At 41.9% G+C, this 21,779-nt stretch overlaps 1 protein-coding gene and 1 non-coding gene across 3 annotated transcripts in view; one reads left to right on the top strand and one right to left on the bottom strand.

The window, feature by feature from the left end:
• Positions 1–21,779, top strand: part of RPH3A (rabphilin 3A) — a 272,724-nt gene that overhangs the window by 84,041 nt on the left and 166,904 nt on the right. The window lies entirely within an intron of this gene.
• Positions 19,376–19,447, bottom strand: TRNAR-GCG (transfer RNA arginine (anticodon GCG)). Its single transcript has one exon. It is a non-coding gene; the product is annotated as a tRNA-Arg (tRNA).

Raw genomic sequence — 21,779 nt, 5'->3', positions numbered from 1 at the left:
TACAACTTGATGTTAAAATTTTGATAGACATTCCAAACTGCTCTCTCAAAACATTGTTCTATTTTAAACTCCCACCAACAATATGAATGTCCATTTCTAATTACTCTAATCAGTGCTGCAAAAGATCAATCTTGTGCTAATCTGATAAAAAAACTGATTTTGATTCTTATTTATTTGGTTATTAAGGAGGCTGAGCATCTGTTCCTGAGTTTGTCAGTTCTATCTGTTGTGTTGCTCCTTTTTTCTTGCTGATTTTCACTTTATATTACAGATATTAACCTGTTTCCTATCATATACATTGCAAATATTTTCTCCTGATTTGTCACTTGTCTTCCACTTTTGTTTTCAGTGTCTAATATGTACAGAAAAAAATAATGTGTTTAAGTCTGAAAATATTTTTCTTTCTAATTTCTGGTCTTAGTACCCTCCTTCAGCACTCTTCTAATTGGCAAAAGTACTCAGAAGAGCCCTCATTGGAACCCCATTTATCTACTCTCACAAAGTCACATTGCTCAGACAAATGAGAGCAATGACAGTGCTTTGGATGAGGAGGCAAGAAAGGACTTCTGGTTGGAAATAAAAGGGAAGAGATCTTCCTTATAAATGCAAAACTTACAAGAGGACCCTTTAGATGTCCTAGTGCAGACAAAGCTTCTAACCATGAGAAGGGCTATGAGAACCACCTGTTTCCACTGGAACAGGAGGATGCCCTCGCTGGGAGGGGAAGGATGGCAGGTTCCAACTGGCCTCAGGGCCAAGAGACTGGGCTTGCATCTGAGGATCTAAGGGATTTATCAGGGAGCCCTGAGGCCCAGCTTTTTCATACTGTCCTCTCTCTTGGCAAGAATACTGGAGTGGGTTGACATTTCCTCCTCCAGTGGACCATGTTTTGTCAGAACTCTTCATTATGACCCCTCCTTCTTGGGTTGCTCTGCACAGCATGGCTCATAGCTTCATTGAGTTATGCAAGCCCCTTCACCATGACAAGGCTATGATCCATGAAGGGGAAACAATGACAGATTTTATTTTCTTGGGCTCAAAAATTATTGCGGACAGTGACTGCAGCCATGAAACTAAAAGACACTTGCTCCTTGGAAGGAAAGTTATAACAAACCTAGAAAGCATATTAAAAAGCAGAGATATCACTTTACTGACAGAGATCTGTATAGTCAAAGCTATGGTTTTTCTAGTGGTCATGTATGGATGTGAGAGTTGGACACGAAGTCTGAGTACTAAAGAACTGATACTTCCGAGCTGTGGTGCTGGAGAAGACTCTTGAGAGTCCCTTGGACTGCAAAGAGCTCAAACCTGCCAGTCCTAAAGAAAATTAACCCTGAATATTCATTGCAAAGTCTGATGCTGAAGTTGAAGCTCTAATACTTCGGTCACCTGATTCAAAGAGATGACTCATTGGAAAAGACTCTGTTGCTGGGAAAGATTAAAGGCAAAAGGAGAAGAGAGTGGCACAAGATGAAATGGTTAGATAACAACATCAATTCAGTGGACATGAGTTTGAGCAAACTCTGGGAGATAATGGAAGACAGAGGAGCTCCGCGGGCTGCAGTCCATGGTGTCAAAAAGATTAGACACAACTTAGCAACTGAATAACAACAACGTGAGGCCCCAAGGTTAAGTCAAGTCAGTCAACATGTGTTCAGTTTTTCACTCCATCTCTAACTAACTGTGTACCCTTGTGCCCGTGAGCCTCTGGGAGTAGAAGTGGGAGTGAGAGTCTTACTTAGTAAACCCCAGTCCCTGCTGCTCTTGGCCTATTTTTCCACTGCTGGGAAGAAAGGAAGGTGGCATGTGGGAGTTCTCATCTCCTGCTTCTCTCAGGGGAAACGCTGTGAGGCTCACTGGCCCTTATGGGGATAGAACTTCTCCGGATAACCAGGTCCCCAATCAGTTCAGTTCAGTTCAGTCACTCAGTTGTGTCCGACTCTTTGGGACCCCATGGACTGCAGCACACCAGGCTTTCTTGTCCATCACCAACTGCTGGAGTCTACTCAAACTCATGTCCATCGAGTAGGTGATGCCATCCAACCATCTTATCCTCCATCGAGTCGGTTGATGCCATCTAACCATCTCATCCTCTGTCATCCCCTTCTCCTCCCACCTTCAATCTTTCCCAGCATCAGGGTCTTTTCCAGTGAGTCAGTTCTTCTCATCACATGGCCAAAGTATTGGAGCTTCAGCTTCAGCATCAGTCCTTCCAGTGAATATTCAGGGCTGATTTCCTTTAGGATTGACTGGTTGGATCTCCTTGCAGTCCAAGGGACTCTCAAGAGTTTTCTCCAACACCACAGTTCAAAAGCATCAATTCTTTGGCACTCAGCTTTCTTTATAGTCCAACTCTCACATCCATACAAGACTACTGGAAGAACCATAGCTTTGACTAGACGGACCTTTGTTGGCAAAGTAATGTCTCTGATTTTTAATATGCTGTCTAGGTTGGTCATAGCTTTTCTTCCAAGGAGCAAGTGTCTTTTAATTTCATGTTTGCAGTCACCATCTGCAGTGATTTTTGAGCCCTGCAAAATAATGTCTTTCACTATTTCCATTGTTTCCCCCTCTATTTGCCATGAAGTGATGGGACTGGATGCCATGAGCTTAGTTTTCTGAATGTTGAATTTTAAGCCAACATTTTCACTCTCATCTTTCACTTTCATCAAAGTGAAAGTCTCATCAAAGCTCTTTAGTTCTTCTTTGCTTTCTGCCATAAGGGTGGTGTCATCTAAGGTTATTGGTATTTCTCCCAGCAGTCTTGATTCCAGCTTGTGCTTCATCCAGCCTGGCATTTCGCATGATGTACTCTGCATTTAAGTTAAATAAGCAGAGTGACAGTACACAACCTTAATGTACTCCTTTCCCAATTTGGAACCAGTCTGTTGTTCCATGTCCGGCTCTAACTGTTGCTTCCTGACCTGCATACAGATTTCTCAGGAGGCAGGTCAGGTGGTCTGGTATTCCCATCTCTTGAAGAATTTCCCATAGTTTGTTGTGATTCACACAGTCAAAGGCTTTGGCATAGTCAGTCAAGCAGAAATAGATGTTTTCTGGAACTCTCTTGCTTTTTCTGTGATCCAGCAGAGGTTGGCAATTTGATCTCTGGTTCCTCTGCCTTTTCTAAAACCAGTTTGAACATCTGGATGTTTGCCATTCACGTACTGTTGAAGCCTGGCTTAGAGAATTTTGAGCATTCCTTTGCTAGCATGTGAGATAAGAGCAATTGTGCAGTAGTTTGAGCATTCTTTGGCTTTGCCTTTCTTTGGAATTGGAATGAAAACAGACCTTTTCCAGTCCTGTGGCCATTGCTGAGTTTTCCAAATTTGCTGGCATGTTGAATGCAGCACTTTCACAGCATCATCTTTTAGGATTTGAAATAGCTCAGCTGGAATTCCATCACTTCCACTAGCTTTGTTTGTAGTGATGCTTCCTAAGACCCACTTGACTTCACATTCCAGGATGTCTGGCTCCAGGTGAGTGATCACAGCATCATGGTTATCTGGGTCATGAAGATCTTTTTTGTATAGTTCTTCTGTATATTCTTGTCACCTCTTCTTAATATCTTCTGCTTCTGTTAGGTCCATATCATTTCTGTCCTTTATTTTGCACAACTTTGCGTGAAATGTTCCCTTGGTATCTCTCATTTTCTTGAAGAGATCTCTAGTCCTTCCCATTCTATGCTTTCCCTCTATTTCTTTGCACTGATCCCTGAGGAAGACTTTCTTATCTCTCCTTGCTATTCTTTGGAACTTTGGATTCAAATGGGTATATCTTTCCTTTTCTCCTTTGCCTTTCACTTCTATTCTTTTCTCAGCTATTTGTAAGGCCTCCTCAGACAACCATTTTGCCTTTTTTGCATTTCTTTTTGTTGGGGATGGTCTTGATCACTGCCTCCTGTACAATGTCACGAACCTCCATCCATAGTTCTTCAGGTACTCTGTCTATCAGATCTAATCCCTTGAATCTATTTATCACTTCCACTGTATAATGGTAAGGGATTTGTTTTAGGTCATACCTTAATGGTCTAGTGGTTTTCCCTACTTTCTTTAATTTAAGTCTGAATTTGGCAATAAGGAGTTCATGATCTGAGCCACAGTCAGCTCCCGGTCTTGTTTTTGCTGACTGTACAGAGCTTCTACACCTTTGGCTGCAAAGAATATAATCAATCTGATTTCAGTATTGACCACCTGGTGGTGTCCATGTGTAGAGTCTTCTCTTGTGTTGTTAGAAGAGGATTTTTGCTATGATCAGTGCATTCTCTTGGCAAAACTCTGTTGGCCTTTGACCTGCTTCGTTTTGTACTCCAAGGCCAAATTTCCCTGTTACTCTGGGTAGCTTTTGACTTCCTACTCCTGCATTCTAGTCCCCTATAATGAAGAGGACATCTCTTTTTTGGTGTTAGTTCTAGAAGGTCTTGTAGGTTTTCATAGAACCATTCAACTTCAGCTTCTTTAGCATTACTGGCTGGGGCATAGACTGTTCCCAGTACCAGTTAGAATCAAGGTTAGCTGCATGTACTAGAAAACCCTGCCCATCACCAGCAAACATGGGCTCATCAGTGTCCTGGAATCAAACACAAGGAGATCAGCATCCTTCTTGGGTTCCTCACCTCTCACCTCTCAAGTCCTGGCTTCTCCAGGTTTGAAGAGATTTTCAGAAACGTTCCTCCCTACTGCCATCATTTATCATGTTAGCCAAAAACGCGTCCTTGCACTTGGGGCAAGTTCCCATTTCTTAACTTGGTCTGCAAGGCCCTGTGTCATTTGGCCTTTCCCCACCAATCCAACCTCAACCCCTTCCCCCTCTCTCTTCACTCACTCTGCCTCAGCCATATGGCTATCTGTTCTTGCTTCAGTTTCTTTTGCTCGCTCTTTCCTCTGTCTAGAATGTTCTCTTCTCCAGATCTTTGCATGGCTGCCTCCTTCTGATCTTCTAGGTCTCTACTGAAGCCAGAGATGCCTTCCCCTTCCCCAACTCTCTTTTCCATTGATGCCCCCCCTGCTCCCCACTATCCCATCAACTAGTTTTTTCAGAACACTTCCTGCCAGCTGAGAAATTGTGCTTATTTATTCCCTAGCTTACTTGCTAATTGTCTCCCCATCAGAATGTAAGTTCCAGGAGAGCAGGAACCAGGTCTTTATTGTTAGATGTCATTTCCCCAGCATCTAGAATAGATGCAGTGTTTGGCCTGCTTCTCCAGTTAGAAGATGCCTGAGGCACTGAAGGCCAGGAGTCCTGCATGGCCCTCCTAACTGGTATCCAGTCTGCCCTGCACACTCTTAGTGGAAAACTCCTCTTGAGACTAAAGGTGTTTCATTAGCTGGTCAGCAAGCTGTTGTTCACACCTCGGCCCCTCTTAGCACGGCAGCTGCCTGTTCAGACACCTCAAGTGGCTCTTCTTTGCCTGCAGTGCTCTTTCACGGCTCCTTGTCATTTTCCTCCCAAACTCCCCGACTCTCATCTCCAGGTGAACCAGACTTACTATTGCTGGGCCTTAAGCATTTGCTGGAATTTGGTGGGAGGACCCAGGGAGCACTTGAATCCTGCTCGGCCCAGCCACTTCATTTCCTAGCTGCAGTTTTACACATACAAGGCACAGCGACAAATGAGAAGTAGAAGCTTCATTTGGTTATTAGCTGGCAAGTGCCCCCCCTCCATGTAGGTTTTTCAGGCCAGTGACTTAAGCCGAGGACTGAGTAGGACCTCTTCTTTTCTCCAAGTGACAGTGTTATTGTGGGGTGACCAGCAAGCTGAGATGGCCATGAGAAGCAAGGGAAAGGAAGAGAAGGGAGAGAGAGAGTATACCACACCATGAGTCAGTGATCTAGGGAAGCTCAGTAATGCAGTTCACTAGTAAAAGTGACCTAGGTGGTATCCTGGGCTGTGATGAGCTCTCAGGTTCATAGCCGTTCCTGTGTGAGGTTCAGGGGAATGTCCTCTGTCCTACATTCAGTATCCCCATGACAAGTTGTTCTTATTCCTGGATCCTCTTCTTCTAAGCATTCTTTTTGCTTGAAATGATCTTATCTGCCATGAAACTCTCCTAGATAATTACTTTAGATTTAAGATAAACCACTCAAACTTTCTCAGCCTCAATCCCCTCATTCATAAAATGGGAGAGACTGCCAACCCATATGCCTTTTGTTGAATGTGTGAGTGAAGATTAAATGAGGAAAAGTATCTAAAATACCTAGCACCATCTTTGAAATTCCCTTTCGTTACTCCATCTCTGCTGTTTCCTTCTAAATTCTTACACCCTAACTTGTTGAAAGTTTGAGATGCAGTTTGGAGATGAAATCCATAATTGAGTTGTTTGATAAAATACAGGACTCCTTGTTACATTTGAATTTCAGATAAACAATGAATAATTTTTAGTGTAAATTTTAAATGGGTTATCCTTATAAAAAAAATCCCACCCCATTCACTGTTTATCTGAAGTCTGCTTTTAACTAGGCATCTTGTGTTTTTATTCACTAAATTTAGCAATTCTAATCCATAGACAAGGATTGAGGATATGTGTTCTTAAGATAATTGGTGTTGTTTCTGATGTATATTATATCCAAACCTATAGGACTGGGAGGCTTGCCAGACACTCTTCTATTTTTGGCACTTCATTAGAAAGGGTAATAGTTCGGGAAGGAAAAAAATGAAGTGTGCTCATTTCAGAGTAAACAAATTCATTCTTCTTTAAAAATCAAGGCTACTGCCTACCCAGTATAATATTGGTCATCTAAGAAGTTGGTCAATAAAGGAGCAAGTGCTGGAGCTTTGCAAGGAAATCAATTTTGAGTGAAAAACATGAACACTGATCTTAAATCAGATTTTGATTTCTACCTCCAGTCATTGATCAGACTTGGTTGTGTGGCTCTGTCTTTGATGTTCATCCTCTCATTTCATTTCCATATAATCTCAGGAAGCAGATGGGCAGCGCCTCATTTGATGGGATCCTAGGGGTTAATAAATGGGCCCAAAGACACCCAGTGACTGCTCACATCCAGGGTGGATTTGTTATGTGCAGGCAAAGTGCTGAGCATGTTACATCCATGTATTACATCTCACATTTTATATCGCAACTCTGTAAGACCTGTGCTAATACCGTGGCTCTTTTTTTTTTTTTTTTTAACAGATGTACAAATGGAGGGTCAGGGCTTACACATGAGTAAGAATTGCAATGAGGATATAACCTCAGACAGGTCTGACTCGGAAGTTCAGGCTCTTAATTGCTAGGCTGCGCTTCTTCTCATCCCCGCTCTTCTGATCCCAAGGAGCATGTTCCCTGTCCTGTGTATACAGAGAAGACAGTTGAATCAGAATGATCGGGGCTCAGGTAAAACTTCAGGAAAAGAAGAGAGTTCCCTCACGGAAAAGATTTGGTGCACTCTAGATAACTGAAGTTATTTTTCTTTTGTTAAAATTGATGCATTTTTGATTGGAGGATAATTGCTTTATAAGGTTCTGTTGGTTTCTGCCATACATCAACATGAATCAGCCATCGATATACACATGTCCCCTCCCTCTGGAATCTCCCTCCAACCTCCCACCCCAAGCCACACCTTCGGGTTGTCGCAGACCACCAGGCTGAGTTCCCGGTGCTATAGAGCAACTTACTGTTTTTCTTTTTAAATAAACATGTATTCTCTTTTTGCCCCTTCCCCTTCCCAGTCTTCTTGTCTCTATCTCTTTCAGTATCCAAATAATTATGATATTTACCTTTGGGGGAGATTGATAGAACTGGGTCACAACATTTTATGTCATACCCTTCAGTTCTGTTTGCCTGTTTTACATTTAAATACACTTATCCTTTATAATGTTAATAGTAACAGTGATATTATTTGATTTAAAAAAATGTTACATCTATGTAAAATCTATCATTAGCATCATCATTAATGAATGACTGAAAACTTTTCCATTAATATGGGGAGGATGTAAGGATATTCCCTTTTACCATTTCTATGCAGCATCATATGAGGGCTTAGCCGTAGCAGCAAGGCAAAGAAAAAGGCATATAGTTTGGAAAGGAAAATATAAAACTGTCTTTATTCTCAGGCAACATGCTCATGTATGTAGAAAATCCTAAGGAATCTATTTTAAAACTATTAGAATACATAAGAGAATTTAGCAAGGTTGCAGGATACAAGGTTAATATAAAAATGTAATTGTACTATTATATACTAACAATACCTAATTATAAGATAAAAAATTTAAAACAATACTATGTATAATAACATCAAAACCATGAAATACTTAAGGATAGACTTCATGAAATATGTATAAAACCTATACTGATGAGAAATCATTGCTGAGAGAAATGAAGGAAAATCTAAATAAATGCAGAATATTCCATATCATGGATTTGAAGACTCAATATTGCTAAGATGTTAAATCTCCTCAAACTGATCTGTAGACTTAAAGTAATCTTGTTCAAAATCCAAGCAGGCTTCCATTTTTAGGAATTGACAACCTAATTCTAAAAATTATACGGAGTGTAAAGAATCCACAACAACTAAAAGAATTTTGAAAAGAACAGACTCAGGGGACTCATATTACCTGATTTAAGACTTACTAAAATGCTAAAGTAATCGATACAATGTAATATTGTCAGAAGAATAGAAAGATACAAATGGAATAGAACAGAGAGCTGATTAATAGACCCATACATGTGTGGTCAATTTTTAATGAAGGTGCCAAGACAGTTCGATACAGAAAGAATAATCTTTGCAACAAATTGTGCGAGGACAATTGGATATCCATATGAAAATAAATGAACCTCCACCTTTGCATCACACCATATACAAATATTGACTTGAAATGGATCACAGATCTAAATTTAAAACACTAAACTATAAAACGTCTTACAAAACACATAGGAGAAAAATCTTTGTGACCTTCAGTTGAGTAAAGATTTCTTAGGAAGGGCAAAAAAAGCATGAACCGTGAAACTTTGATAAATTTGTTTTCATAAAAATGCAGAACTTCTATATTTTGCAAGACGCACACACATACATAAATATGTATATACATTTATATAACCCCATTACACAATAATAGGTAACCAAACCAATTAAAAGTGAACAAAATATTTCAATGGATGCTTCTCCAAAGAAGGGATGTCACATAAACATAAGAAAAGATGTTCAACATCACTAATAATTAGAGAAATGCAAATCAAAACCACAATACGATACTACTACACACTAACTAGAATGGCTTTTTTAAAACAAATGATTAATACTAAGTTGGTGATGATATGAAACTACTGGAACATTCATATGTTACTGATAGGAATGGTACAGCCCCTCAGAAAATGGCGTAGCAGTGTCTTATAAAGTTAAATATAGAGTTGCCATGTTATTGTTCAGTCATTCACTTGTGTCCGACTCTTTGCGACCCCATGGACTGCAGCACGTCAGGCCTCCCTGTCCCTCAGAATCTCCCGGAGTTTGCCCAAGTTGATGTTAATTGCATTGGAGATGCCATCCAGCCATCTCATCCTCTAATGCCCTCTTCTCCTTCTGCCCTTAATCTTTTCCAGCGTCAGGGACTTTTCCAATGGGTCATCTGTTTGCATCAGATGACCAAAATACTGAAACTTCAGCTTCAGCATCAATCTTTCCAGTGAACATTCAGGGTTGATCTCCCTTAAGATTGTCTGGTTTGATCTCCTTGCTCTCCACTGGACTTTCAGAAGTCTTCTCCAATACTATGGTTCGAAGGTATCAATTCTTTGGCATTCTGCCTTCTTTACAGTCCAGCTCTCACAACTGTACGTGACCACTGGGAAGACCACAGCCTTGACTTTACAGGACCTTTGTCAGAAGAGTAATGTTTCTGCTTTTCAACGCACTGTCAAGATTTGTCTTTGCTTTCTGGTCAAGAAGCAGTTGTCTTCTGATTTCAAGGCTGCAGTCACTGTCTGCAGTGATTTTGGAGTTAGCACATGACCACAGACATCTAGGTTACTTATCTAAGAGAAACCCATCTAGTCAAAGCTATGGTTTTTCCAGTAGTCATGTACGGAGGAGAAGGCAGTGGCAGCCCACTCCAGTACTCTTGCCTGGAGAATTCCAAGGACGGAGGAGCCTGGTAGGCTGCCATCTATGGGGTCACACAGAGTCGGACACGACTGAAGCAATTTAGCAGCAGCAGCAGCAGCATATACGGATGTGAGAGTTGGACTATAAAGAAAGCTGAGCACCGAAGAATTGATGTTTTTGAACTGTGGTGTTGGAGAAGACTCTTGAGAGTCCCTTGGACTGCAAGGAGATCAAACTAGTCAATCTTAAAGGGAATCAGTCCTGAATATTCACTGGAAGGACTGAAGCTGAAACTCCAATACTTTGGCCACCTGATGCGAAGAACTGACACATTGGAAGAGACCCTGATGCTGGGAAAGATTGAAGGCAGGAGGAGAAGGGGACGACAGAGGATGAGATGGTTGGATGGCATCGCTGACTCGATGGACATGAGCTTGAGCAAACTCCAGGAGTTGGTGATGGACAGGGAATCCTGGCATGCTGCAGTCCATGGGGTTGCAAAGAGTCGGACATGACTGAGTGATTGAGCTGAACTGAGTGATATGTATATATATGTAAATAACTAGCCCTATATGGGGCTTTCCTGGTGGCTTAGATGGTAAAGAATCCACCTGCAATATAGGAGATCCGAGTTTGATCCCTAGGTTGGGAAGATCCCCTGGAGAAAGGGAATAGCCACTCACTCCAGTATTCTTGTCTGGAGAATTCCACGGACAGAGGAGCCTGGTGGACTACAGTCGATGGGGTCACAAAGAGTAGGACACCATAGAGTGACTAATACTTTTGCTTTCACTTTTTCACACATCAGCTTTATTCATAAATATCCCCAAACTAGAAAGAAACTGAATGTCAGTAGGTAGATGGATAAACAAATTGGGGTACATTTATACAATGGAATACTACTGAGAGATAAAAAAGAATAAGCTGCTTATGCACACCACACCATGATAAATTTCAAAAACATTGTGTTCTGTAAAAGAAGCCATATAGAAAAGAATACGATTCCATTTTTATGAAAAGGCAATGCTAATCTATAGTGACAGAAAGCAGCCTAGTGACTGCTGGATGGATTTGACTATAAAGAGACACAAGAGTACTTACAGGAGGTAATGAAAATGTTCTCTATTTGATTGGGGGTGTGGTAACACTTGTCAAAGCTCATCAAACTGCTACACATAGAGTCCGTTCATCTTACTGTATGCAAATTACATCTCAATAAAGTTGATAAAAAATAAAAATCATGTATCCATTAGAGAAAATCTATATACACTTTCCGGAGTTGATGGGTTTTCTGGCTTTTTGTTACAGAGAATTCCAGAAATTAATTTAACAATGAGTTTTTACTTTTCTATCTGGTCTGCTTCATTGTCCCCAGTGCCTAGCAATATGCTTTGGCACAAAAGAGTTCAATAAATCTTTGCTGAATGAATATTACCCCTGTTGAGGCTTTTAAATTTTCCATTTACCTAAATGAATTCATCTTTGTGAGATATTAAGAAGATGATTTACTTTCTGGACATCATAGATTGGTGAGGGAGCAGAGAGTTTTTTATCAAAGCTTGCTTTCTATCTATACTTGGACCTTTGTGGTAGATTGAATATAATGTCTCCAAAAGATGTGTTCAAGTCCTGACCCCTTGTATCTGAACTTATGTGTAAATAAGGTCTTTGCAGATATAATTAAATTAAGGATCTTGAGATGAGGTCACTCTGAATTTGATTGTTGAGTCACTAAGTCGTGTCTGACTCTTTGCAACCCCATGGGCTGCAGCACACCAGACTTCCCTGTCCTTCACTGTTTCCTGAAACTCATATCCATTGAGTCAGTGACGCCATCCAACCACCTCATTCTCTGCCACTCCCTTCTCCTTTTGCCTTCAATCTTTCCCAGCATCAGGGTCTTTTCCAGTGGGTCAGCTCTTCCCATCAGGTAGCCAGAGTATTGGAGCTTAAGCTTCAGCACCAGTCCTTCCAGTAAATATTCAGGGTTGATTTCCTTTAGAACTGACTGATTCGATTTCCTTGCTGTCCAAGGGACTGTAAAGAGTCTTCTCCAGCACCTCAAAAGCATCATTTCTTAAGCAGTCAGCCTTCTTTATGGTCCAACTCTCACATCTGTACATGACTACTGGAAAAACGATAGCTTTGACTAGACAGACATTTGTTGGCAAAGTAACGTCTCTATTTTGAATATGCTGTCTAGGTTTGTCATAGCTTTTCTTCCAAGGAGCAAGCATCTTTTAATTTCATGGCTGCAGTCACAATTTGCATTGATTTTGGAGCCCAAGAAAATGAAATCTGACACTGTTTCCACTTTTTCCCCATGTGTTTGCAATGAAGTGATAGGACTGGATGCCTTGATCTTTGTTTTTTGAATGTTAGGTTTTAAGCCAATTTTTTCACCTTTCCTCTTTCACCTTCATCAAGAGGCTCTTTTGTTCCTCTTCACTGTCTGCCATTAAAGTGGTATCATCTGCATATCTGAGGTTGTTGATATTTCTCCCAGCAATCTTGATTCCAGTTTGTGAGTCATCCAACCTGGGATTTTGTGTGATCTGGATTTGGGGTGGGTCCTTAATCCAAAAGGCTGGAAGGTTCAAATCACAAACGCAGAGAGACAGAGGGGGATGACCATGGAAAGACAGAGGCTGGGGTTGGAGCGATGTGTCTGCAAGCCGAGGAACATGAAGGATCACCTACAGTGAACCAAGCTAGGAGAGAGGCGCGAGACGGATTCTTCCTCAGAGCCTCCAGAAGAAACCGTTCACGCCAACAGCTTTGGTTGCAGAAGTCTGGCCTCCACAACTGTGAGGAATAAATTTGTTGTTTAAGGCCACCGAGTCTGTGGTAATTTACACAGCAGTGCTAGGAAACTAACACAACTCTGAAATCAGAAACTCTTTTAGAAACTCCTCTTATTCTCATGTAATTGTCTCAAAAGGGGCATCTGTGTTGGGATTCCGTTCAACCTTTTCTCACCCGCTGCAGTTCAGTTTCTGCCTCCGTCTGTCTATAAGAATTGCATTCTCTGAGTTCACTCCTGATCTTTTAACAGTCAACTTTGCTGGATATTTTTTCCGTAAATTCTTTACCTGAACTGCATGACTCATTTGACGTGGCTGATCAGCCCGCCTTCCCTTCTCTCTACTCCTTTGGCTCTCCTTTCACTAAATTCTCTTGATTTTCCTTGTATCTTTTCCATCTCTGCATTGTCCTCCTTCCCACCTCTTAAAAGTTGAAGTGAAAATAAAAGTGAAAGTTGTTCACTTGTGTCCAACTCTTTGCGACCCCATAGGCTATACAGTCCATGGAATTCTCCAGGCCAGAATACTGGAGTGAGTAGACTTTCCCTTCTCTAGGGGATCTTCTCAACCCAGGGATTGAACCCAGGTCTCCTGCATTGCGGGCGAATTATTTTCCAGCTGAGCCAGCAGGGAAGGCCCTTAAAAGTTGAGGTCCCCCCAGATAGAGTACTTGTCTCCCTGGTATCCTCTTTGGACAATCTTATCATTTCTCTTGTTCAACCACCTTCTCTATGCTGATGATTCCCTAATCTTAATCCCCATTCCAAGCCTCTTTCCCAAACTTCATTTTATTTTTTAAATTAATTATTATTCTAGTTATAGTTGCTTTACAATGTTGTATTTCTACTGTACCACAAAACAAATCAGGCAAACATATACATATATCTCCTCTCTTTTGGACTTCCTTCACATTCAAGTCACCACTGTGCATTGAGCAGAGTTCCCTTTGTTATCCAGTATATTCTCATTAGTTGTCTGTTTTATACATAGTATCAATAGTGTATATATGTCAGTCCCAATCTCTCAATTCCTCCCACCTACCAAGCTTTAGAAATTTATGTCCAGCTGCTTGCTAGATATTTCCACTTGGATGTCCCCAGACACCTCAAACTCGACCTGCCTCCGACCCCCAAACTTGTTATCTCCCTTCCACACCTGCTTCTCTCTTTTCCCTCTTGTAATTGATGGCTTCCCCATTCATTTAGCCATGCAAGCTATAAACTTGGGTATGGACCTTCCTTCTTGTTTTTTATTGATTCCCAAGTCCAGTTCAATCACCAAGGTGATGGAGAGGGCAGGAGGAGATGGAGCCAAGAACGTTGGTGGAAAGGTTAGACTGAAAACACAAAAAGAAGCAATTGTACTCTTCAGGTGCTAAGGAAGGGCATGACGATGGATGGGGATGAGGATGGGGACCAGGTCCAGGGTAAGAAGCTGAAAAAGATTGAACCTAAAATTTCTCAGTGAGGAGATATGACAGTTGCTTTCATATACCAAAGGACAACTATAGGAGAGAGAAGCCTCAGTGAATAGAATCAGGGCTGAAGGAGCTGTGGAAAGGTGAATTGTGGCTTAACCTAACTAAAGTGTTAGTCACTCAGTCATGTCCAACTCTTTGCAACCCCATGGACTGTATCCCACGAGGCTCCTCTGACCATGGAATTCTCCAGGCAAGAATACTGGATTAGGTTGCTATTCCCTTCTTCAGAGTATCTTCCTGACCCAGAGATTGAATTTGGGTCTCCTGCACTGCAGGCAGACTCTTTACCATCTGAGTCACCAGAGAGGCATAACTAAGCCTAACCTAATTAAGTCTAACCTAACTAAGGTACCCTCCGAAGGTCTCCTATAATGGAGGCTGCTGCTTTAAGATTTAGTGAGCTCTCTGTTCATTCACTCAGTCATGTCTGACTCTTTGCAACCGCTTGGATTGCAGCATGCCAGGCTTCCCTGTCCTTCACCACATCCCAGAGATTGCTCAAACTCTTGTCCTTCGAGTCCATGATGCCATCCAACCATCTCATCCTCTGTCATGCCCTTCTCCTCCTGTCTTCAATCTTTCCCGGCATCAGGGTCTTTTCCAATGAGTTAGCTGTTTCAGGTGGCCAAAGTGTTAATGCTTCAACGTCAGCATCAGTCCTTCCAGTGAATATTCAGGGTTGGTTTCCTTTAGGATCGACTGATGTGGTATCCTTGCTGTCCATGGTACTCTCAAGAGTCTTCTCCAACACCACAGTTGAAAAGCATCAATCTTCAGTGCTCAACCTTTATCGTCCAACTCTCACATCTGTACGTGACTACTGGAAAAACCATAGCTTTGACTAGATGGACCTTTGTAGGCAAAGTAGTGTCTGGTTTTTAATATGTTGTCTAGGTTGGTCATAGCTTTTCTTCCAAGAAGCAAGTGTCTTTTAATTTCATGGCTTCAGTCACCATCTGCAGTTTTTTGGAGTCCAAGAAAATAAAATCTGACAGTGTTTCCATTTTTTTCCCCATCTATTTGCCATGAAGTGATGGGACTGAATGCCATGGTCTTTGTTTTTTAATGTTGAGTTTTAAGCCAGCTTCTTCACTCTCCTCTTTCACTTTCATCAAAAGGATATTTAGTTCTCATAAGGGTGGTATCATCTGCATATCTGAGATTATTGATATTTCTCCCGGCCATCTTGATTCCAGCTGGTACTTCATCCAGCCCAGCATTTCCCATGATGTATTCTGCATGTAAGTTAAATAAGCAGGGTGACAATATATAGATTTAATGTACTCCTTTCCCAATAACCAGCCCATTGTTCCATGTCCGGTTCTAACTGTTGCTTCTTGACCTGCATACAAATTTCTCAGGAGGCAGGAGCTCTCTCTTACCAGAGGTATTTCAGCAGAGCTTGGGGAAAATCTAGCGGATTGTTTTCAACTTTGGACTGAGGAATGAAAGAGAGGTTAATATGCTGTGGTTGAGCTGAGTGAGTTCTAATAACGGTACCAGTCCAAGGACTGACCTGTGGCTTAAAGGCACAGGGCAAAGAGACAAGAATGAAATACAGCAAAGAAGAGATGTGATTAGAAGAAAAGAACCAGGATGCAAGAACCCATCCTTACCCTTATTTTGAGAGTGTCCACCCAGAAACTTAGGTCAGGTGCCTCATTCTTGCATTTGTGATGTCAGCTAGTCTGGGCTCTGAGTAAATATGTTACCTGTAAAGAGTATATATGCTGTTCCTCAGAAGTGAGCTAACCCTCCCCTACTATCCCCTAGTTTCGGGATTAAGAACAAAGCAGAAGGGAGTTAGGGGACTCCACTTGGGATAAATGCTGGATGGCTTGAGCAAGGACAGCCATGACCTGAATATCAACTAAGCTGCCTGTGTGTCTGGAAAAGTTTGAAGGACAAAAGTTGCCATTGGATGCAGATGAACTGGCTCAGTTTCAGCATTTCTTGGGTTTGTTTCCCTTTCTACTTTATAGGCAGAAGCCACACCAAGGCTCAAATGGCAATCTGCTCCAGTATTCTTGCCTGGGAAATCCTATGGGCAGAGGAGCCTAGTGGGCTGCAGTCTATGGGGTCAGACACAACTTAGAGATTCAACAACAACACTAAGGCTCTCTTAGGTTTCAGAATATTCTAGGAAACCTCTCCCATTTTCCCACTTCCCACTTGCCTTTGGGCAAACAATGAGATAAACGGCTTCCCTTCCCGTCCTATGTCAAGGTTAAAGGAAGTGGCCAGATGCTTATACTTGTAACAACTTCTGTTTGAGTTAGCTATGGGCAGAACCCAGTATTAGGAGCTGGGCTGAGAGAAACACCTCAAAAGATTTGCTCAGGAGTTCAGGAATCATTCTAGCATTCAGAAAACATTTTTTGCCTAGATAGTTGTTAATCATCCCCAGAGAGATGAAGGTCTCTGTTTTCATAATGAAGATAATGAGGCTCAGGGAGGCTAAGTGTCTTGCCCAAGATCACACAGTTGGTAGGGAACAGATCTCCAGGCTTTGAGCTATTTCCCTGGTGCTAGGGTTTATTAAAGAGCTAGCAATAACTATTGAGCAAAGAGGGTGACTGCAGAGAAAGGAGAAGAGGTGAGCTAAGGACAGCTGTGTACAGCTCATGGGGGTCTTTGCCAAACTCTGCGAGGAGCTTCAACAACATTCTGGCATGCGTCATCCGCTGGAGATTTGAATATGAAACAACTCAATGAGTTCCAAGCTGCCACTCCCTCTCCATCTAATTGTGCAACGTTTTTTACTCTGACTCTGGGCTTGGCTGTGTGACTTACTTAAGCAACAGAGCAAGGTACCAGTTCTGAGCCTGTGCTTCAAGAGACCTGTGTGTTTCCGCATGTTCTCTTGTACTTTTGTCATTGCCTTGAGAACCTGTTCTGGCTTGTTGGTGCAAGAAAAATGGTAGATGGACTTGAGCCCGAACTTGACCAGCCAAATCACAGCTGACTGTAGGTGTGTGAGCAATAAACATTCATTATCTGTGGTGTTCTGTTACACCTGGCATTATTGCAGCAGTAGATAACAGATACATAAGGAAGTGATATTGCATAAAATTAATTACTAATTAATTATTAAAAGCAGTAGTTTCCCATTTTCAAATGGTGCTCCTCAGCACCCTAAGTGATCTTTTTAGCTTCCTTCAGAGGAGTGCTGAATAGAAGGTGGGACACAAATGCTCAGAGTTGTGAGATTTTTTTCAGAAGTTTATTTGGCTGTGTCGGGTCTTAGCCGCAGCACGTGGGCTCTTCACTGTGATATACGGGGTCTTTTGTCATGGAACACAGACTCTAGTGGTGGCACACTGATTCAGTAGCTCTGCAGCATGTGGGATTTTAGTTCCCTGACCAGGGATTGAACCTGCGTCCCCTGCATGGACAAAGCGGATTCTTAACCACTGGACCACCAGGAAAGTCCCAGTAAGATATTGGAAGAATGTCTTCTGATGCTAAAAGTCATTTGAAAATGAGCTAAACCTGGCTTTGAATTCCATATTTGTCACAGATTAGCTGTGAGACCTTAAGTAAGGTAACTAGCCTCTCTGAATTGGTTTATCTTCTTCCTCTTCTTTCTTCTTGATCATTATCAGCACCATTTACCTAAACATGGACTGTGAAAACTTATTTAGACACATTCCACCCTTGACTCCAACACCAATCTTTTCAGGTAGTTATTTGTGCCTCCACTTTATAAGTATATTGGAAATTGGGGCCTAGGAGGTTTGTGTCACTTGTCCAGCGCCACCCAATAAGGCCACAGAACTGGAGTTTAAACCAAGATCTGACATCAAAGCTTGTGGTTTTAACCACTAACAGAGTGGTTGTCAGGATAAATGAGAATATATGTGTATTGCTTAGCTCTGTGCCAGGCATTTAATAAATTGTAGCAAGTATCATATTCATCTTGGTTACATGATTGGGTATTTGCAGTTTCAGAATGTGACTGAGTCTTTGGGGATCCTCACATAGCAGAGAGAGATTTTATATACCCAAGCAGTATAGCTCGTCTTAATGTCATTTACTTTTTTCTCTCAGGGAGCAGTCAAGGTGTTAATAGTGCAGTTCTTCCAGGGCTACAAGGAGAAATGGGTCATATAACCTCATCAGGTTGTCCAGGTGGATGACTGAATCTGTAAGGCTGTTGAGAAAAGAAAAGGGGCCAGTACCGGAATTGAAGTCAAAGATGGCAGACTGTCGTTGGTGAGATGCCAAAGCGGGGGTGAGAGGGGTCTGTCCCATCAGTAGCTGTTTGCGGCACGCACGGCGTGCTCAGTGTTGTGTTGGGCCCCATGGGTCGTGGGGAGGTGGAGGGAAGGAGAGCCCTGGTAGTGGTGAGCAAGCTCTGGGGCCTAGGGGCAGCTTTGCGTGAGTTCCAAGTATCTAATCTTTAATGTCAAGGAGTTATCAAGCAGCACAGGGGCCACGATTGTGAAAACAGAGCTACCTGAAAGTGAGATGTGCCAGGAATAGTGAGGAAGTCTCAGAAATAAGCTTGTTTCCCTTTGTTTCTTATTTTCTTTCCCTCCCAGACCTGGATCCTATGAAGAATCATACAGATATGAAAACAAACAAAAACTCTACTACAGTGTTGATTTTCACTATCCTTTACATCCTTTGAAGGAATACCTGATACAGAGAATTAAAATAAAGAGTAGTTACATGAAGTTTCTGTGAAACAATTCCCTGTAATTTTATGGCAACCACCTTCAAAAAAGCCAAACCAAACAACAAAATGACCAAACCCTTAACTCTTTAAACTGCAGCCCACCTGGATGGGTATGTATGGCAAAGGTGACATCAGAGATTTTATTTTTATTTTTAAAAATGGACCCTGCAAGATGTCTGCTACATGGGGTGTTTAAGAAGTGTGTTGTGTAGGTACTTAGAAAGAAAGAAAGAAAGAAAGAAAGTGAAGTCGCTCAGTTGTGTCCAACTCTTTGCGACTCTGTGGACTGTAGCCTGCCATGCTCCCCTCTCCACGGGATTTTCCAGGCAAGAATACTGGAGTGGGTTGCCATTTCCTTCTCCAGGGGATCTTCCCCACCCAGGGATTGAACCTGGGCCTCCCGCATCGCAGGCAGACGCTTTATCCTCTGAGCCACCAGGGAAGCATTGCATGATTAAGTAGGTGCTTAATCATTATTTTTCATTATTTCTTTAAGTTTTTTTTTTTTTTAATGTGGACCATTTTAAAGTCTTTATTGAACCTGTTACAATACTGCTTCTGTTGTTTACATTCTGATTTTTCGGCCATGAGACACGTGGGATCTTAACTCCCTGACCAGGAATTGAAACTTGCACCCCCTGCATTGGAAGGCAAAGTCCTAACCACTGGACTGCTAGGGAAGTCCCATATGCTTAATCATTATTAGTTCTAATAGTAATAGTAAAAGTTGGTAGCTTTACTCTGTGTTGGGTCCCAGAATGTGTACCGTTTATTTGTTCCACAAACATTGATCGAGCACATGCTACGTCCCAGGCCCTGTGCTCCTGGTTGGTTTTCTTTCTTGTTCTTTAGTTGATGCTTTAGGGGAAAGGAACAGGCAGGTGGCTAACCTATTTTGGTTTTCCTGGGACTCCCTTAGTTTTAGCTCTTTAAGTTTCAAGTCCCAGGATCCCTGTCATTCTTGGATAAACAGGGATGGTGGGTCATTCAGGGATGGAAGGTTGACTGAGAAAGCAAAGAGGACAGAAAGGGGTGGTTCTACATTCATAGGAGAAGAGGAATGAGGATTCTGCTTCTGTGCCCTGTGAGGTCCCCAGGCAGTCATGACACACTCCAAGACACCAGCCCTGGCCTCTGCTTTTCCCTTTCAGGCCCAGTCATGTTTGTGATGCTGAGACATACCCTTAAAGCCCCCAAAGCTAGAAGCAAGAATTCCCTAGTGTGCATGGTCTCTGGTGGTAGATAACAAAAGAGATGGTTTTGCCTAGAGCTTGTTGTCCAGAAGAGAAAATAAAGAGGACGTAGGTACATTCAGCAGCAAGATATGTGAAGTAGTCCTGATAAATTATGTGCTGTTTCCACAGTAAGCTGCCTGATTATTACTATTTTTTTAATTTCTTAAAAATTCTTCCTTTCCTTTTCTTTTCGCTGATGTGTATTTTTCTGCTTTTAAAATCTGATTTGTTTTGACTGCACTGGGTTTTGGTCGCTGCTGCACAGGCTTTCTCTAGCTGCGGAGAGCAGGAGCTGCTCTTTATTGCGGTGCCCCAGCTTCGCATTGCGTGGCTCCTCTCCTTGTAGAGCACAGGCTCTAGGCACGTGGGCTTCAGCAGTCACAGCACTCAGGCTCAGGAGTTGCGGCTCGAGGTTCAGTAGTGGTGACACACAGGCTTAGCTGCTCCACGGCACGCAGGATCTTCTTGGACCTGGGATTGAACCCATTGCCCTCTGCGTTGGCAGGCAGATTCTTATCCACTGCACCATCAAGGCGGTTCTGTATTTTTATTTTTAATGCATCCTTTTGCTTACCGTCCTCCCTCCTCTACCTCCTTCCTTTTATGAAGAGCATGAATCTCTTACTGTAACACAGGCACCTAGCGTAATAAATATTTGTTGAACAAATTAAGTGAATGAACAATTCTGTAGGCCGGCAGCTAGAGTCAATTAGCTTAGAATGCTTTCTTTCGTTCAGAATGAACCCCAAACAGGGAGCAGCATTCCCCTTTCTTTGATCAAGAACAGTGTTTGGCAGAATTCAGATCAGTTTTAGGGTGGCCAGATCCTCCCACCATGTTTATTTCCTGTTGCAAATGTCCTGCATCTGAATTGCCCTAGATGTTTGTTTAAAATGTGCAATTCTTGGGTTCAGTGGCTGGACCCAGTTGAATCAGAACCTGGGCAGGGGCAGGAATTTGCATTTCTTATAAGCTCCCCGGAATGTTTCTTGTGTACACTCAAGTTTTAAAGCCCCAACTGCCCTATATAAGTATAGTTTGTTTGCTTTGATCACTAGTGCTATAATCTTGAGCCTCCCTCTTACTCTTTATTTTAAAAAGTTCTTTTTTTTTTTTCTTTACGCCTTGAGAAAAATAAAGGAGCACATCTCTTTGGGGACAACTCTCTGTTGAAAAGAATTAAGAAATGAGTGAAATGATGACAGTGCAGTAGTGTTCTCATTATTCCTCTGTCTTGGAATGAGTTCCATTACTTGACATAAATAGATTTTCTTTCTTTCTTTCTTTTTGGTTATAAGATAATGAAAATATACTCGATACCTTAGAAATGAGTGGTTTGTTTTATATATCTAATAAAGCCTTTCTCATGGTTTTAGTGCTCAAAAATTTGCCTCACTGGACTTCAGGTTGTTGAGAAAGGACAATTATTCCAGGCACTTCATTGGGTGGGTCCTATTGACCAATACAAACAAGAGGAGTGATAATCCACACTGATAGATGAGGCAAATGCTACATTTTCCCACTTTCTGCTGTAAGATC

Source organism: Ovis aries, chromosome 17 (genome assembly GCF_016772045.2).
Source record: "Ovis aries strain OAR_USU_Benz2616 breed Rambouillet chromosome 17, ARS-UI_Ramb_v3.0, whole genome shotgun sequence".
Classification (NCBI taxonomy): domain Eukaryota; kingdom Metazoa; phylum Chordata; class Mammalia; order Artiodactyla; family Bovidae; genus Ovis; species Ovis aries.
Note: the sequence above shows the minus strand (reverse complement) of the source record. Positions and strands in the feature narration are given on the sequence as shown.